The sequence below is a fragment of the Limanda limanda genome, chromosome 7, assembly GCF_963576545.1.
Source record: "Limanda limanda chromosome 7, fLimLim1.1, whole genome shotgun sequence".
NCBI lineage: Eukaryota > Metazoa > Chordata > Actinopteri > Pleuronectiformes > Pleuronectidae > Limanda > Limanda limanda.
The window spans coordinates 26,886,272-26,900,130 of NC_083642.1; the positions used below are offsets into that span (position 1 = coordinate 26,886,272).

General features: G+C 44.8%; 39 non-coding genes and 3 pseudogenes across 39 annotated transcripts; all 42 read right to left on the reverse strand.

Moving 5' to 3' along the window:
• Nucleotides 1-65: 65 nt before the first annotated feature.
• LOC133006903 (5S ribosomal RNA) lies at nucleotides 66-184 on the reverse strand. The gene has a single exon (XR_009679408.1). It is a non-coding gene; the product is annotated as a 5S ribosomal RNA (ribosomal RNA).
• Nucleotides 185-398: 214 nt separating this feature from the next.
• Nucleotides 399-517, reverse strand: LOC133006759 (5S ribosomal RNA). The gene has a single exon (XR_009679271.1). It is a non-coding gene; the product is annotated as a 5S ribosomal RNA (ribosomal RNA).
• A 208-nt stretch (nucleotides 518-725) lies between these two features.
• Nucleotides 726-844, reverse strand: LOC133006783 (5S ribosomal RNA). The gene has a single exon (XR_009679294.1). It is a non-coding gene; the product is annotated as a 5S ribosomal RNA (ribosomal RNA).
• A 208-nt stretch (nucleotides 845-1,052) lies between these two features.
• Nucleotides 1,053-1,171, reverse strand: LOC133006803 (5S ribosomal RNA). The gene has a single exon (XR_009679313.1). It is a non-coding gene; the product is annotated as a 5S ribosomal RNA (ribosomal RNA).
• A 213-nt stretch (nucleotides 1,172-1,384) lies between these two features.
• On the reverse strand, nucleotides 1,385-1,503 carry LOC133007203 (5S ribosomal RNA). The gene has a single exon (XR_009679691.1). It is a non-coding gene; the product is annotated as a 5S ribosomal RNA (ribosomal RNA).
• A 208-nt stretch (nucleotides 1,504-1,711) lies between these two features.
• LOC133006805 (5S ribosomal RNA) lies at nucleotides 1,712-1,830 on the reverse strand. Its single transcript, XR_009679314.1, has one exon. It is a non-coding gene; the product is annotated as a 5S ribosomal RNA (ribosomal RNA).
• Nucleotides 1,831-2,043: 213 nt separating this feature from the next.
• LOC133007232 (5S ribosomal RNA) lies at nucleotides 2,044-2,162 on the reverse strand. Its single transcript, XR_009679719.1, has one exon. It is a non-coding gene; the product is annotated as a 5S ribosomal RNA (ribosomal RNA).
• A 208-nt stretch (nucleotides 2,163-2,370) lies between these two features.
• Nucleotides 2,371-2,489, reverse strand: LOC133006868 (5S ribosomal RNA). Its single transcript, XR_009679374.1, has one exon. It is a non-coding gene; the product is annotated as a 5S ribosomal RNA (ribosomal RNA).
• Nucleotides 2,490-2,697: 208 nt separating this feature from the next.
• On the reverse strand, nucleotides 2,698-2,816 carry LOC133006806 (5S ribosomal RNA). Its single transcript, XR_009679315.1, has one exon. It is a non-coding gene; the product is annotated as a 5S ribosomal RNA (ribosomal RNA).
• Nucleotides 2,817-3,029: 213 nt separating this feature from the next.
• Nucleotides 3,030-3,148, reverse strand: LOC133007233 (5S ribosomal RNA). Its single transcript, XR_009679720.1, has one exon. It is a non-coding gene; the product is annotated as a 5S ribosomal RNA (ribosomal RNA).
• A 208-nt stretch (nucleotides 3,149-3,356) lies between these two features.
• Nucleotides 3,357-3,475, reverse strand: LOC133006226 (5S ribosomal RNA). The gene has a single exon (XR_009678770.1). It is a non-coding gene; the product is annotated as a 5S ribosomal RNA (ribosomal RNA).
• A 208-nt stretch (nucleotides 3,476-3,683) lies between these two features.
• Nucleotides 3,684-3,802, reverse strand: LOC133006904 (5S ribosomal RNA). Its single transcript, XR_009679409.1, has one exon. It is a non-coding gene; the product is annotated as a 5S ribosomal RNA (ribosomal RNA).
• Nucleotides 3,803-4,016: 214 nt separating this feature from the next.
• Nucleotides 4,017-4,135, reverse strand: LOC133006823 (5S ribosomal RNA). Its single transcript, XR_009679331.1, has one exon. It is a non-coding gene; the product is annotated as a 5S ribosomal RNA (ribosomal RNA).
• Nucleotides 4,136-4,343: 208 nt separating this feature from the next.
• On the reverse strand, nucleotides 4,344-4,462 carry LOC133006460 (5S ribosomal RNA). Its single transcript, XR_009678990.1, has one exon. It is a non-coding gene; the product is annotated as a 5S ribosomal RNA (ribosomal RNA).
• Nucleotides 4,463-4,670: 208 nt separating this feature from the next.
• Nucleotides 4,671-4,789, reverse strand: LOC133006807 (5S ribosomal RNA). Its single transcript, XR_009679316.1, has one exon. It is a non-coding gene; the product is annotated as a 5S ribosomal RNA (ribosomal RNA).
• Nucleotides 4,790-5,002: 213 nt separating this feature from the next.
• On the reverse strand, nucleotides 5,003-5,121 carry LOC133007239 (5S ribosomal RNA). Its single transcript, XR_009679725.1, has one exon. It is a non-coding gene; the product is annotated as a 5S ribosomal RNA (ribosomal RNA).
• Nucleotides 5,122-5,329: 208 nt separating this feature from the next.
• On the reverse strand, nucleotides 5,330-5,448 carry LOC133006227 (5S ribosomal RNA). The gene has a single exon (XR_009678771.1). It is a non-coding gene; the product is annotated as a 5S ribosomal RNA (ribosomal RNA).
• A 208-nt stretch (nucleotides 5,449-5,656) lies between these two features.
• LOC133006797 (5S ribosomal RNA) lies at nucleotides 5,657-5,775 on the reverse strand. The gene has a single exon (XR_009679307.1). It is a non-coding gene; the product is annotated as a 5S ribosomal RNA (ribosomal RNA).
• A 214-nt stretch (nucleotides 5,776-5,989) lies between these two features.
• LOC133007478 (5S ribosomal RNA) lies at nucleotides 5,990-6,108 on the reverse strand. The gene has a single exon (XR_009679947.1). It is a non-coding gene; the product is annotated as a 5S ribosomal RNA (ribosomal RNA).
• A 208-nt stretch (nucleotides 6,109-6,316) lies between these two features.
• LOC133006398 (5S ribosomal RNA) lies at nucleotides 6,317-6,435 on the reverse strand. Its single transcript, XR_009678931.1, has one exon. It is a non-coding gene; the product is annotated as a 5S ribosomal RNA (ribosomal RNA).
• Nucleotides 6,436-6,643: 208 nt separating this feature from the next.
• Nucleotides 6,644-6,762, reverse strand: LOC133006808 (5S ribosomal RNA). The gene has a single exon (XR_009679317.1). It is a non-coding gene; the product is annotated as a 5S ribosomal RNA (ribosomal RNA).
• A 213-nt stretch (nucleotides 6,763-6,975) lies between these two features.
• On the reverse strand, nucleotides 6,976-7,094 carry LOC133006869 (5S ribosomal RNA). The gene has a single exon (XR_009679375.1). It is a non-coding gene; the product is annotated as a 5S ribosomal RNA (ribosomal RNA).
• Nucleotides 7,095-7,302: 208 nt separating this feature from the next.
• LOC133006156 (5S ribosomal RNA) lies at nucleotides 7,303-7,421 on the reverse strand. Its single transcript, XR_009678704.1, has one exon. It is a non-coding gene; the product is annotated as a 5S ribosomal RNA (ribosomal RNA).
• Nucleotides 7,422-7,629: 208 nt separating this feature from the next.
• LOC133007764 (5S ribosomal RNA) lies at nucleotides 7,630-7,748 on the reverse strand (annotated as a pseudogene).
• A 214-nt stretch (nucleotides 7,749-7,962) lies between these two features.
• Nucleotides 7,963-8,081, reverse strand: LOC133006870 (5S ribosomal RNA). Its single transcript, XR_009679376.1, has one exon. It is a non-coding gene; the product is annotated as a 5S ribosomal RNA (ribosomal RNA).
• A 208-nt stretch (nucleotides 8,082-8,289) lies between these two features.
• LOC133006026 (5S ribosomal RNA) lies at nucleotides 8,290-8,408 on the reverse strand. Its single transcript, XR_009678583.1, has one exon. It is a non-coding gene; the product is annotated as a 5S ribosomal RNA (ribosomal RNA).
• Nucleotides 8,409-8,622: 214 nt separating this feature from the next.
• On the reverse strand, nucleotides 8,623-8,741 carry LOC133006809 (5S ribosomal RNA). The gene has a single exon (XR_009679318.1). It is a non-coding gene; the product is annotated as a 5S ribosomal RNA (ribosomal RNA).
• Nucleotides 8,742-8,954: 213 nt separating this feature from the next.
• Nucleotides 8,955-9,073, reverse strand: LOC133006871 (5S ribosomal RNA). The gene has a single exon (XR_009679377.1). It is a non-coding gene; the product is annotated as a 5S ribosomal RNA (ribosomal RNA).
• Nucleotides 9,074-9,281: 208 nt separating this feature from the next.
• Nucleotides 9,282-9,400, reverse strand: LOC133006810 (5S ribosomal RNA). The gene has a single exon (XR_009679319.1). It is a non-coding gene; the product is annotated as a 5S ribosomal RNA (ribosomal RNA).
• Nucleotides 9,401-9,614: 214 nt separating this feature from the next.
• Nucleotides 9,615-9,733, reverse strand: LOC133007757 (5S ribosomal RNA; annotated as a pseudogene).
• Nucleotides 9,734-9,946: 213 nt separating this feature from the next.
• Nucleotides 9,947-10,065, reverse strand: LOC133007241 (5S ribosomal RNA). Its single transcript, XR_009679727.1, has one exon. It is a non-coding gene; the product is annotated as a 5S ribosomal RNA (ribosomal RNA).
• A 208-nt stretch (nucleotides 10,066-10,273) lies between these two features.
• Nucleotides 10,274-10,392, reverse strand: LOC133006228 (5S ribosomal RNA). Its single transcript, XR_009678772.1, has one exon. It is a non-coding gene; the product is annotated as a 5S ribosomal RNA (ribosomal RNA).
• Nucleotides 10,393-10,600: 208 nt separating this feature from the next.
• LOC133006461 (5S ribosomal RNA) lies at nucleotides 10,601-10,719 on the reverse strand. Its single transcript, XR_009678991.1, has one exon. It is a non-coding gene; the product is annotated as a 5S ribosomal RNA (ribosomal RNA).
• A 214-nt stretch (nucleotides 10,720-10,933) lies between these two features.
• Nucleotides 10,934-11,052, reverse strand: LOC133006399 (5S ribosomal RNA). The gene has a single exon (XR_009678932.1). It is a non-coding gene; the product is annotated as a 5S ribosomal RNA (ribosomal RNA).
• Nucleotides 11,053-11,260: 208 nt separating this feature from the next.
• On the reverse strand, nucleotides 11,261-11,379 carry LOC133006784 (5S ribosomal RNA). Its single transcript, XR_009679295.1, has one exon. It is a non-coding gene; the product is annotated as a 5S ribosomal RNA (ribosomal RNA).
• A 208-nt stretch (nucleotides 11,380-11,587) lies between these two features.
• On the reverse strand, nucleotides 11,588-11,706 carry LOC133006811 (5S ribosomal RNA). Its single transcript, XR_009679320.1, has one exon. It is a non-coding gene; the product is annotated as a 5S ribosomal RNA (ribosomal RNA).
• A 213-nt stretch (nucleotides 11,707-11,919) lies between these two features.
• LOC133007676 (5S ribosomal RNA) lies at nucleotides 11,920-12,038 on the reverse strand. Its single transcript, XR_009680133.1, has one exon. It is a non-coding gene; the product is annotated as a 5S ribosomal RNA (ribosomal RNA).
• Nucleotides 12,039-12,252: 214 nt separating this feature from the next.
• Nucleotides 12,253-12,371, reverse strand: LOC133007020 (5S ribosomal RNA). The gene has a single exon (XR_009679518.1). It is a non-coding gene; the product is annotated as a 5S ribosomal RNA (ribosomal RNA).
• Nucleotides 12,372-12,579: 208 nt separating this feature from the next.
• LOC133006401 (5S ribosomal RNA) lies at nucleotides 12,580-12,698 on the reverse strand. Its single transcript, XR_009678933.1, has one exon. It is a non-coding gene; the product is annotated as a 5S ribosomal RNA (ribosomal RNA).
• Nucleotides 12,699-12,906: 208 nt separating this feature from the next.
• LOC133007814 (5S ribosomal RNA) lies at nucleotides 12,907-13,025 on the reverse strand (annotated as a pseudogene).
• Nucleotides 13,026-13,239: 214 nt separating this feature from the next.
• Nucleotides 13,240-13,358, reverse strand: LOC133007238 (5S ribosomal RNA). The gene has a single exon (XR_009679724.1). It is a non-coding gene; the product is annotated as a 5S ribosomal RNA (ribosomal RNA).
• A 208-nt stretch (nucleotides 13,359-13,566) lies between these two features.
• Nucleotides 13,567-13,685, reverse strand: LOC133006027 (5S ribosomal RNA). The gene has a single exon (XR_009678584.1). It is a non-coding gene; the product is annotated as a 5S ribosomal RNA (ribosomal RNA).
• Nucleotides 13,686-13,859: the final 174 nt, after the last annotated feature.

The following is a 13,859-nucleotide window of genomic DNA, read 5'->3' on the forward strand; positions in this document are numbered from 1 at the left end:
AAGATGTTTCTCCTTTAAAGCAGCAGCAACGGTTCCCTCTTCTGGTTGCAAAGCAAATTCGAAAAAGCTTACAGCACCTGGTATTCCCAGGCGGTGTCCCATCCAAGTACTAACCTAGCCCGACCATGCTTAGCTTCCGAGATCAGACGAGATCGGGCGTGCTCAGGGTGGTATGGCCGTAAGCGAAAGACTCAACCCACAATACCTTATTTATACATGTGAACCACCACCACCATCATCAAATTATGACAATTATCAATCATTTCCATCAGTAATAATGTCAGGGTTCCATATCCTTGTTTTCTTTGATGGTGAGTCTTTCCTGCTCTTTCCAAGATGTTTCTCCTTTAAAGCAGCAGCAACCGTTCCCTCTGCTGGTTGCAAAGCAAATTCGAAAAAGCTTACAGCACCTGGTATTCCCAGGCGGTCTCCCATCCAAGTACTAACCAAGCCCGACCACGCTTAGCTTCCGAGATCAGACGAGATCGGGCGTGCTCAGGGTGGTATGGCCGTAAGCGAAAGACTCAACCCACAATACCTTATTTATACATCTGAACCACCATCATCAAATCATGACAATTATCAATAATTTCCAACAGTAATAATGTCAGGGTTCCATATCCTTATTTTCTTTGATGGTGAGTCTTTCCTGCTCTTTCCAAGATGTTTCTCCTTTAAAGCAGCAGCAACCGTTCCCTCTGCTGGTTGCAAAGCAAATTCGAAAAAGCTTACAGCACCTGGTATTCCCAGGCGGTCTCCCATCCAAGTACTAACCAAGCCCGACCGTGCTTAGCTGCCGAGATCAGACGAGATCGGGCGTGCTCAGGGTGGTATGGCCGTAAGCGAAAGACTCAGCCCACAATACCTTATTTATACATCTGAACCACCATCATCAAATCATGAAAATTATCAATAATTTCCAACAGTAATAATTTCAGGGTTCCATATCCTTGTTTTCTTTGATGGTGAGTCTTTCCTGCTCTTTCCAAGATGTTTCTCCTTTAAAGCAGCAGCAACCGTTCCCTCTGCTGGTTGCAAAGCAAATTCGAAAAAGCTTACAGCACCTGGTATTCCCAGGCGGTCTCCCATCCAAGTACTAACCAAGCCAGACCCTGCTTAGCTTCCGAGATCAGACGAGATCGGGCGTGCTCAGGGTGGTATGGCCGTAAGCGAAAGACTCAACCCACAATACTTATTTATACATGTGAACCACTACCACCATCATCAAATCATGACAATTATCAATAATTTCCATCAGTAATAATGCCAGGGTTCCATATCCTTGTTTTCTTTGATGGTGAGTCTTTCCTGCTCTTTCCAAGATGTTTCTCCTTTAAAGCAGCAGCAACCATTCCCTCTGCTGGTTGCAAAGCAAATTCGAAAAAGCTTACAGCACCTGGTATTCCCAGGCGGTCTCCCATACAAGTACTAACCAAGCCCGACCATGCTTAGCTTCCGAGATCAGACGAGATCGGGCGTGCTCAGAGTGGTATGGCCGTAAGCAAAAGACTCAACCCACAATACCTTATTTATACATGTGAACCACCATCATCAAATCATGAAAATTATCAAAAATTTCCAACAGTAATAATGTCAGGGTTCCATATCCTTGTTTTCTTTGATGGTGAGTCTTTCCTGCTCTTTCCAAGATGTTTCTCCTTTAAAGCAGCAGCAACCGTTCCCTCTGCTGGTTGCAAAGCAAATTCGAAAAAGCTTACAGCACCTGGTATTCCCAGGCGGTCTCCCATCCAAGTACTAACCAAGCCAGACCCTGCTTAGCTTCCGAGATCAGACGAGATCGGGCGTGCTCAGGGTGGTATGGCCGTAAGCGAAAGACTCAACCCACAATACTTATTTATACATGTGAACCACTACCACCATCATCAAATCATGACAATTATCAATAATTTCCATCAGTAATAATGCCAGGGTTCCATATCCTTGTTTTCTTTGATGGTGAGTCTTTCCTGCTCTTTCCAAGATGTTTCTCCTTTAAAGCAGCAGCAACCATTCCCTCTGCTGGTTGCAATGCAAATTCGAAAAAGCTTACAGCACCTGGTATTCCCAGGCGGTCTCCCATCCAAGTACTAACCTAGCCCGACCATGCTTTGCTTCCGAGATCAGACGAGATCGGGCGTGCTCAGGGTGATATGGCCGTAAGCGAAAGACTCAACCCACAATACCTTATTTATACATGTGAACCACCATCATCAAATCATGACAATTATCAATAATTTCCATCAGTAATAATGCCAGGGTTCCATATCCTTGTTTTCTTTGATGGTGAGTCTTTCCTGCTCTTTCCAAGATGTTTCTCCTTTAAAGCAGCAGCAACCATTCCCTCTGCTGGTTGCAAAGCAAATTCGAAAAAGCTTACAGCACCTGGTATTCCCAGGCGGTCTCCCATCCAAGTACTAACCAAGCCCGACCATGCTTAGCTTCCGAGATCAGACGAGATCGGGCGTGCTCAGAGTGGTATGGCCGTAAGCAAAAGACTCAACCCACAATACCTTATTTATACATGTGAACCACCATCATCAAATCATGAAAATTATCAAAAATTTCCAACAGTAATAATGTCAGGGTTCCATATCCTTGTTTTCTTTGATGGTGAGTCTTTCCTGCTCTTTCCAAGATGTTTCTCCTTTAAAGCAGCAGCAACCGTTCCCTCTGCTGGTTGCAAAGCAAATTCGAAAAAGCTTACAGCACCTGGTATTCCCAGGCGGTCTCCCATCCAAGTACTAACCAAGCCAGACCCTGCTTAGCTTCCGAGATCAGACGAGATCGGGCGTGCTCAGGGTGGTATGGCCGTAAGCGAAAGACTCAACCCACAATACTTATTTATACATGTGAACCACTACCACCATCATCAAATCATGACAATTATCAATAATTTCCATCAGTAATAATGCCAGGGTTCCATATCCTTGTTTTCTTTGATGGTGAGTCTTTCCTGCTCTTTCCAAGATGTTTCTCCTTTAAAGCAGCAGCAACCATTCCCTCTGCTGGTTGCAATGCAAATTCGAAAAAGCTTACAGCACCTGGTATTCCCAGGCGGTCTCCCATCCAAGTACTAACCTAGCCCGACCATGCTTTGCTTCCGAGATCAGACGAGATCGGGCGTGCTCAGGGTGATATGGCCGTAAGCGAAAGACTCAACCCACAATACCTTATTTATACATGTGAACCACCATCATCAAATCATGACAATTATCAATAATTTCCAACAGTAATAATGTCAGGGTTCCATATCCTTGTTTTCTTTGATGGTGAGTTTTTCCTGCTCTTTCCAAGATGTTTCTCCTTTAAAGCAGCAGCAACCGTTCCCTTTGCTGGTTGCAAAGCAAATTCGAAAAAGCTTACAGCACCTGGTATTCCCAGGCGGTCTCCCATCCAAGTACTAACCTAGCCCGACCATGCTTAGCTTCCGAGATCAGACGAGATCGGGCGTGCTCAGGGTGGTATGGCCGTAAGCGAAAGACTCAACCCACAATACCTTAATTATACATCTGAACCACCATCATCAAATCATGACAATTATCAATAATTTCCAACAGTAATAATGTCAGGGTTCCATATCCTTGTTTTCTTTGATGGTGAGTCTTTCCTGCTCTTTCCAAGATGTTTCTCCTTTAAAGCAGCAGCAACCGTTCCCTCTGCTGGTTGCAAAGCAAATTCGAAAAAGCTTACAGCACCTGGTATTCCCAGGCGGTGTCCCATCCAAGTACTAACCTAGCCCGACCATGCTTAGCTTCCGAGATCAGACGAGATCGGGCGTGCTCAGGGTGGTATGGCCGTAAGCGAAAGACTCAACCCACAATACCTTATTTATACATATGAACCACCACCACCATCATCAAATTATGACAATTATCAATCATTTCCATCAGTAATAATGTCAGGGTTCCATATCCTTGTTTTCTTTGATGGTGAGTCTTTCCTGCTCTTTCCAAGATGTTTCTCCTTTAAAGCAGCAGCAACCGTTCCCTCTGCTGGTTGCAAAGCAAATTCGAAAAAGCTTACAGCACCTGGTTTTCCCAGGCGGTCTCCCATCCAAGTACTAACCAAGCCCGACCACGCTTAGCTTCCGAGATCAGACGAGATCGGGCGTGCTCAGGGTGGTATGGCCGTAAGCGAAAGACTCAACCCACAATACCTTATTTATACATCTGAACCACCATCATCAAATCATGACAATTATCAATAATTTCCAACAGTAATAATGTCAGGGTTCCATGTCCTTGTTTTCTTTGATGGTGAGTCTTTCCTGCTCTTTCCAAGATGTTTCTCCTTTAAAGCAGCAGCAACCGTTCCCTCTGCTGGTTGCAAAGCAAATTCGAAAAAGCTTACAGCACCTGGTATTCCCAGGCGGTCTCCCATCCAAGTACTAACCAAGCCCGACCATGCTTAGCTTCCGAGATCAGACGAGATCGGGCGTGCTCAGGGTGGTATGGCCGTAAGCGAAAGACTCAGCCCACAATACCTTATTTATACATCTGAACCACCATCATCAAATCATGAAAATTATCAATAATTTCCAACAGTAATAATGTCAGGGTTCCATATCCTTGTTTTCTTTGATGGTGAGTCTTTCCTGCTCTTTCCAAGATGTTTCTCCTTTAAAGCAGCAGCAACCGTTCCCTCTGCTGGTTGCAAAGCAAATTCGAAAAAGCTTACAGCACCTGGTATTCCCAGGCGGTCTCCCATCCAAGTACTAACCAAGCCAGACCCTGCTTAGCTTCCGAGATCAGACGAGATCGGGCGTGCTCAGGGTGGTATGGCCGTAAGCGAAAGACTCAACCCACAATACTTATTTATACATGTGAACCACTACCACCATCATCAAATCATGACAATTATCAATAATTTCCATCAGTAATAATGCCAGGGTTCCATATCCTTGTTTTCTTTGATGGTGAGTCTTTCCTGCTCTTTCCAAGATGTTTCTCCTTTAAAGCAGGAGCAACAATTCCCTCTGCTGGTTGCAAAGCAAATTCGAAAAAGCTAACAGCACCTGGTATTCCCAGGCGGTCTCCCATCCAAGTACTAACCAAGCCCGACCATGCTTAGCTTCCGAGATCAGACGAGATCGGGCGTGCTCAGAGTGGTATGGCCGTAAGCAAAAGACTCAACCCACAATACCTTATTTATACATGTGAACCACCATCATCAAATCATGACAATTATCAATAATTTCCAACAGTAATAATGTCAGGGTTCCATATCCTTGTTTACTTTGATGGTGAGTCTTTCCTGCTCTTTCCAAGATGTTTCTCCTTTAAAGCAGCAGCAACCGTTCCCTCTGCTGGTTGCAAAGCAAATTCGAAAAAGCTTACAGCACCTGGTATTCCCAGGCGGTCTCCCATCCAAGTACTAACCTAGCCCGACCATGCTTAGCTTCCGAGATCAGACGAGATCGGGCGTGCTCAGGGTGGTATGGCCGTAAGCGAAAGACTCAACCCACAATACCTTAATTATACATCTGAACCACCATCATCAAATCATGACAATTATCAATAATTTCCAACAGTAATAATGTCAGGGTTCCATATCCTTGTTTTCTTTGATGGTGAGTCTTTCCTGCTCTTTCCAAGATGTTTCTCCTTTAAAGCAGCAGCAACCGTTCCCTCTGCTGGTTGCAAAGCAAATTCGAAAAAGCTTACAGCACCTGGTATTCCCAGGCGGTCTCCCATCCAAGTACTAACCAAGCCCGACCATGCTTAGCTTCCGAGATCAGACGAGATCGGGCGTGCTCAGGGTGGTATGGCCATAAGCGAAAGACTCAACCCACAATACCTTATTTATACATGTGAACCACCACCACCATCATCAAATTATGACAATTATCAATCATTTCCATCAGTAATAATGTCAGGGTTCCATATCCTTGTTTTCTTTGATGGTGAGTCTTTCCTGCTCTTTCCAAGATGTTTCTCCTTTAAAGCAGCAGCAACCGTTCCCTCTGCTGGTTGCAAAGCAAATTCGAAAAAGCTTACAGCACCTGGTATTCCCAGGCGGTCTCCCATCCAAGTACTAACCAAGCCCGACCACGCTTAGCTTCCGAGATCAGACGAGATCGGGCGTGCTCAGGGTGGTATTGCCGTAAGTGAAAGACTCAACCCACAATACCTTATTTATACATCTGAACCACCATCATCAAATCATGACAATTATCAATAATTTCCAACAGTAATAATGTCAGGGTTCCATATCCTTGTTTTCTTTGATGGTGAGTCTTTCCTGCTCTTTCCAAGATGTTTCTCGTTTAAAGCAGCAGCAACCGTTCCCTCTGCTGGTTGCAAAGCAAATTCGAAAAAGCTTACAGCACCTGGTATTCCCAGGCGGTCTCCCATCCAAGTACTAACCAAGCCCGACCGTGCTTAGCTTCCGAGATCAGACGAGATCGGGCGTGCTCAGGGTGGTATGGCCGTAAGCGAAAGACTCAGCCCACAATACCTTATTTATACATCTGAACCTTCATCATCAAATCATGAAAATTATCAATAATTTCCTACAGTAATAATGTCAGGGTTCCATATCCTTGTTTTCTTTGATGGTGAGTCTTTCCTGCCCTTTCCAAGATGTTTCTCCTTTAAAGCAGCAGCAACCGTTCCCTCTGCTGGTTGCAAAGCAAATTCGAAAAAGCTTACAGCACCTGGTATTCCCAGGCGGTCTCCCATCCAAGTACTAACCAAGCCAGACCCTGCTTAGCTTCCGAGATCAGACGAGATCGGGCGTGCTCAGGGTGGTATGGCCGTAAGCGAAAGACTCAACCCACAATACTTATTTATACATGTGAACCACTACCACCATCATCAAATCATGACAATTATCAATAATTTCCATCAGTAATAATGCCAGGGTTCCATATCCTTGTTTTCTTTGATGGTGAGTCTTTCCTGCTCTTTCCAAGATGTTTCTCCTTTAAAGCAGCAGCAACCATTCCCTCTGCTGGTTGCAAAGCAAATTCGAAAAAGCTTACAGCACCTGGTATTCCCAGGCGGTCTCCCATCCAAGTACTAACCAAGCCCGACCATGCTTAGCTTCCGAGATCAGACGAGATCGGGCGTGCTCAGAGTGGTATGGCCGTAAGCAAAAGACTCAACCCACAATACCTTATTTATACATGTGAACCACCATCATCAAATCATGACAATTATCAATAATTTCCATCAGTAATAATGTCAGGGTTCCATATCCTTGTTTTCTTTGATGGTGAGTCTTTCCTGCTCTTTCCAAGATGTTTCTCCTTTAAAGCAGCAGCAACCGTTCCCTCTGCTGGTTGCAAAGCAAATTCGAAAAAGCTTACAGCACCTGGTATTCCCAGGCGGTCTCCCATCCAAGTACTAACCTAGCCCGACCGTGCTTAGCTTCCGAGATCAGACGAGATCGGGCGTGCTCAGGGTGGTATGGCCGTAAGCGAAAGACTCAGCCCACAATACCTTATTTATACATCTGAACCACCATCATCAAATCATGAAAATTATCAATAATTTCCAACAGTAATAATGTCAGGGTTCCATATCCTTGTTTTCTTTGATGGTGAGTCTTTCCTGCTCTTTCCAAGATGTTTCTCCTTTAAAGCAGCAGCAACCGTTCCCTCTGCTGGTTGCAAAGCAAATTCGAAAAAGCTTACAGCACCTGGTATTCCCAGGCGGTCTCCTTTCCAAGTACTAACCAAGCCAGACCCTGCATAGCTTCCGAGATCAGACGAGATCGGGCGTGCTCAGGGTGGTATGGCCGTAAGCGAAAGACTCAACCCACAATACTTTATTTATACATGTGAACCACTACCACCATCATCAAATCATGACAATTATCAATAATTTCCATCAGTAATAATGTCAGGGTTCCATATCCTTGTTTTCTTTGATGGTGAGTCTTTCCTGCTCTTTCCAAGATGTTTCTCCTTTAAAGCAGCAGCAACCATTCCCTCTGCTGGTTGCAAAGCAAATTCGAAAAAGCTTACAGCACCTGGTATTCCCAGGCGGTCTCCCATCCAAGTACTAACCAAGCCCGACCATGCTTAGCTTCCGAGATCAGACGAGATCGGGCGTGCTCAGAGTGGTATGGCCGTAAGCGAAAGACTCAACCCACAATACCTTATTTATACATGTGAACCACCATCATCAAATCATGACAATTATCAATAATTTCCAACAGTAATAATGTCAGGGTTCCATATCCTTGTTTTCTTTGATGGTGAGTTTTTCCTGCTCTTTCCAAGATGTTTCTCCTTTAAAGCAGCAGCAACCGTTCCCTCTGCTGGTTGCAAAGCAAATTCGAAAAAGCTTACAGCACCTGGTATTCCCAGGCGGTCTCCCATCCAAGTACTAACCTAGCCCGACCATGCTTAGCTTCCGAGATCAGATGAGATCGGGCGTGCTCAGGGTGGTATGGCCGTAAGCGAAAGACTCAACCCACAATACCTTATATATACATGTGAACCACCACCACCATCATCAAATCATGACAATTATCATTCATTTCCATCAGTAATAATGTCAGGGTTCCATATCCTTGTTTTCTTTGATGGTGAGTCTTTCCTGCTCTTTCCAAGATGTTTCTCCTTTAAAGCAGCAGCAACCGTTCCCTCTGCTGGTTGCAAAGCAAATTCGAAAAAGCTTACAGCACCTGGTATTCCCAGGCGGTCTCCCATCCAAGTACTAACCAAGCCAGACCCTGCTTAGCTTCCGAGATCAGACGAGATCGGGCGTGCTCAGGGTGGTATGGCCGTAAGCGAAAGACTCAACCCACAATACTTATTTATACATGTGAACCACTACCACCATCATCAAATCATGACAATTATCAATAATTTCCATCAGTAATAATGCCAGGGTTCCATATCCTTGTTTTCTTTGATGGTGAGTCTTTCCTGCTCTTTCCAAGATGTTTCTCCTTTAAAGCAGCAGCAACCATTCCCTCTGCTGGTTGCAAAGCAAATTCGAAAAAGCTTACAGCACCTGGTATTCCCAGGCGGTCTCCCATCCAAGTACTAACCAAGCCCGACCATGCTTAGCTTCCGAGATCAGACGAGATCGGGCGTGCTCAGAGTGGTATGGCCGTAAGCAAAAGACTCAACCCACAATACCTTATTTATACATGTGAACCACCATCATCAAATCATGAAAATTATCAATAATTTCCAACAGTAATAATGTCAGGGTTCCATATCCTTGTTTTCTTTGATGGTGAGTCTTTCCTGCTCTTTCCAAGATGTTTCTCCTTTAAAGCAGCAGCAACCGTTCCCTCTGCTGGTTGCAAAGCAAATTCGAAAAAGCTTACAGCACCTGGTATTCCCAGGCGGTCTCCCATCCAAGTACTAACCAAGCCAGACCCTGCTTAGCTTCCGAGATCAGACGAGATCGGGCGTGCTCAGGGTGGTATGGCCGTAAGCGAAAGACTCAACCCACAATACCTTATTTATACATGTGAACCACCACCACCATCATCAAATCATGACAATTATCAATCATTTCCATCAGTAATAATGTCAGGGTTCCATATCCTTGTTTTCTTTGATGGTGAGTCTTTCCTGCTCTTTCCAAGATGTTTCTCCTTTAAAGCAGCAGCAACCGTTCCCTCTGCTGGTTGCAAAGCAAATTCGAAAAAGCTTACAGCACCTGGTATTCCCAGGCGGTCTCCCATCCAAGTACTAACCAAGCCAGACCCTGCTTAGCTTCCGAGATCAGACGAGATTGGGCGTGCTCAGGGTGGTATGGCCGTAATTGAAAGACTCAACCCACAATACTTATTTATACATGTGAACCACTACCACCATCATCAAATCATGACAATTATCAATAATTTCCATCAGTAATAATGCCAGGGTTCCATATCCTTGTTTTCTTTGATGGTGAGTCTTTCCTGCTCTTTCCAAGATGTTTCTCCTTTAAAGCAGCAGCAACCATTCCCTCTGCTGGTTGCAAAGCAAATTCGAAAAAGCTAACAGCACCTGGTATTCCCAGGCGGTCTCCCATCCAAGTACTAACCAAGCCCGACCATGCTTAGCTTCCGAGATCAGACGAGATCGGGCGTGCTCAGAGTGGTATGGCCGTAAGCAAAAGACTCAACCCACAATACCTTATTTATACATGTGAACCACCATCATCAAATCATGACAATTATCAATAATTTCCAACAGTAATAATGTCAGGGTTCCATATCCTTGTTTACTTTGATGGTGAGTCTTTCCTGCTCTTTCCAAGATGTTTCTCCTTTAAAGCAGCAGCAACCGTTCCCTCTGCTGGTTGCAAAGCAAATTCGAAAAAGCTTACAGCACCTGGTATTCCCAGGCGGTCTCCCATCCAAGTACTAACCTAGCCCGACCATGCTTAGCTTCCGAGATCAGACGAGATCGGGCGTGCTCAGGGTGGTATGGCCGTAAGCGAAAGACTCAACCCACAATACCTTAATTATACATCTGAACCACCATCATCAAATCATGACAATTATCAATAACTTCCAACAGTAATAATGTCAGGGTTCCATATCCTTGTTTTCTTTGATGGTGAGTCTTTCCTGCTCTTTCCAAGATGTTTCTCCTTTAAAGCAGCAGCAACCGTTCCCTCTGCTGGTTGCAAAGCAAATTCGAAAAAGCTTACAGCACCTGGTATTCCCAGGCGGTCTCCCATCCAAGTACTAACCAAGCCCGACCATGCTTAGCTTCCGAGATCAGACGAGATCGGGCGTGCTCAGGGTGGTATGGCCGTAAGCGAAAGACTCAACCCACAATACCTTATTTATACATGTGAACCACCACCACCATCATCAAATCATGACAATTATCAAGCATTTCCATCAGTAATAATGTCAGGGTTCCATATCCTTGTTTTCTTTGATGGTGAGTCTTTCCTGCTCTTTCCAAGATGTTTCTCCTTTAAAGCAGCAGCAACCGTTCCCTCTGCTGGTTGCAAAGCAAATTCGAAAAAGCTTACAGCACCTGGTATTCCCAGGCGGTCTCCCATCCAAGTACTAACCAAGCCCGACCGTGCTTAGCTTCCGAGATCAGACGAGATCGGGCGTGCTCAGGGTGGTATGGCCGTAAGCGAAAGACTCAGCCCACAATACCTTATTTATACATCTGAACCACCATCATCAAATCATGAAAATTATCAATAATTTCCTACAGTAATAATGTCAGGGTTCCATATCCTTATTTTCTTTGATGGTGAGTCTTTCCTGCTCTTTCCAAGATGTTTCTCCTTTAAAGCAGCAGCAACCGTTTCCTCTGCTGGTTGCAAAGCAAATTCGAAAAAGCTTACAGCACCTGGTATTCCCAGGCGGTCTCCCATCCAAGTACTAACCAAGCCCGACCGTGCTTAGCTGCCGAGATCAGACGAGATCGGGCGTGCTCAGGGTGGTATGGCCGTAAGCGAAAGACTCAGCCCACAATACCTTATTTATACATCTGAACCACCATCATCAAATCATGAAAATTATCAATAATTTCCAACAGTAATAATGTCAGGGTTCCATATCCTTGTTTTCTTTGATGGTGAGTCTTTCCTGCTCTTTCCAAGATGTTTCTCCTTTAAAGCAGCAGCAACCGTTCCCTCTGCTGGTTGCAAAGCAAATTCGAAAAAGCTTACAGCACCTGGTATTCCCAGGCGGTCTCCCATCCAAGTACTAACCAAGCCAGACCCTGCTTAGCTTCCGAGATCAGACGAGATCGGGCGTGCTCAGGGTGGTATGGCCGTAAGCGAAAGACTCAACCCACAATACTTATTTATACATGTGAACCACTACCACCATCATCAAATCATGACAATTATCAATAATTTCCATCAGTAATAATGCCAGGGTTCCATATCCTTGTTTTCTTTGATGGTGAGTCTTTCCTGCTCTTTCCAAGATGTTTCTCCTTTAAAGCAGCAGCAACCATTCCCTCTGCTGGTTGCAAAGCAAATTCGAAAAAGCTTACAGCACCTGGTATTCCCAGGCAGTCTCCCATCCAAGTACTAACCAAGCCAGACGCTGCTTAGCTTCCGAGATCAGACGAGATCGGGCGTGCTCAGGGTGGTATGGCCGTAAGCGAAAGACTCAACCCACAATACTTTATTTATACATGTGAACCACTACCACCATCATCAAATCATGACAATTATCAATAATTTCCAACAGTAATAATGTCAGGGTTCCATATCCTTGTTTTCTTTGATGGTGAGTTTTTCCTGCTCTTTCCAAGATGTTTCTCCTTAAAAGCAGCAGCAACCGTTCCCTTTGCTGGTTGCAAAGCAAATTCGAAAAAGCTTACAGCACCTGGTATTCCCAGGCGGTCTCCCATCCAAGTACTAACCTAGCCCGACCACGCTTAGCTTCCGAGATCAGACGAGATCGGGCGTGCTCAGGGTGGTATTGCCGTAAGCGAAAGACTCAACCCACAATACCTTATTTATACATCTGAACCACCATCATCAAATCATGACAATTATCAATAATTTCCAACAGTAATAATGTCAGGGTTCCATATCCTTGTTTTCTTTGATGGTGAGTCTTTCCTGCTCTTTCCAAGATGTTTCTCCTTTAAAGCAGCAGCAACCGTTCCCTCTGCTGGTTGCAAAGCAAATTCGAAAAAGCTTACAGCACCTGGTATTCCCAGGCGGTCTCCCATCCAAGTACTAACCAAGCCCGACCGTGCTTAGCTTCCGAGATCAGACGAGATCGGGCGTGCTCAGGGTGGTATGGCCGTAAGCGAAAGACTCAGCCCACAATACCTTATTTATACATCTGAACCACCATCATCAAATCATGAAAATTATCAATAATTTCCAACAGTAATAATGTCAGGGTTCCATATCCTTGTTTTCTTTGATGGTGAGTCTTTCCTGCTCTTTCCAAGATGTTTCTCCTTTAAAGCAGCAGCAACCGTTCCCTCTGCTGGTTGCAAAGCAAATTCGAAAAAGCTTACAGCACCTGGTATTCCCAGGCGGTCTCCTTTCCAAGTACTAACCAAGCCAGACCCTGCATAGCTTCCGAGATCAGACGAGATCGGGCATGCTCAGGGTGGTATGGCCGTAAGCGAAAGACTCAACCCACAATACTTTATTTATACATGTGAACCACTACCACCATCATCAAATCATGACAATTATCAATAATTTCCATCAGTAATAATGTCAGGGTTCCATATCCTTGTTTTCTTTGATGGTGAGTCTTTCCTGCTCTTTCCAAGATGTTTCTCCTTTAAAGCAGCAGCAACCATTCCCTCTGCTGGTTGCAAAGCAAATTCGAAAAAGCTTACAGCACCTGGTATTCCCAGGCGGTCTCCCATCCAAGTACTAACCAAGCCCGACCATGCTTAGCTTCCGAGATCAGACGAGATCGGGCGTGCTCAGAGTGGTACGGCCGTAAGCGAAAGACTCAACCCACAATACCTTATTTATACATGTGAACCACCATCATCAAATCATGACAATTATCAATAATTTCCAACAGTAATAATGTCAGGGTTCCATATCCTTGTTTTCTTTGATGGTGAGTTTTTCCTGCTCTTTCCAAGATGTTTCTCCTTTAAAGCAGCAGCAACCGTTCCCTCTGCTGGTTGCAAAGCAAATTCGAAAAAGCTTACAGCACCTGGTATTCCCAGGCGGTCTCCCATCCAAGTACTAACCTAGCCCGACCATGCTTAGCTTCCGAGATCAGATGAGATCGGGCGTGCTCAGGGTGGTATGGCCGTAAGCGAAAGACTCAACCCACAATACCTTATATATACATGTGAACCACCACCACCATCATCAAATCATGACAATTATCATTCATTTCCATCAGTAATAATGTCAGGGTTCCATATCCTTGTTTTCTTTGATGGTGAGTCGTTCCTGCTCTTTCCAAGATGTTTCTCCTTTAAAGCAGCA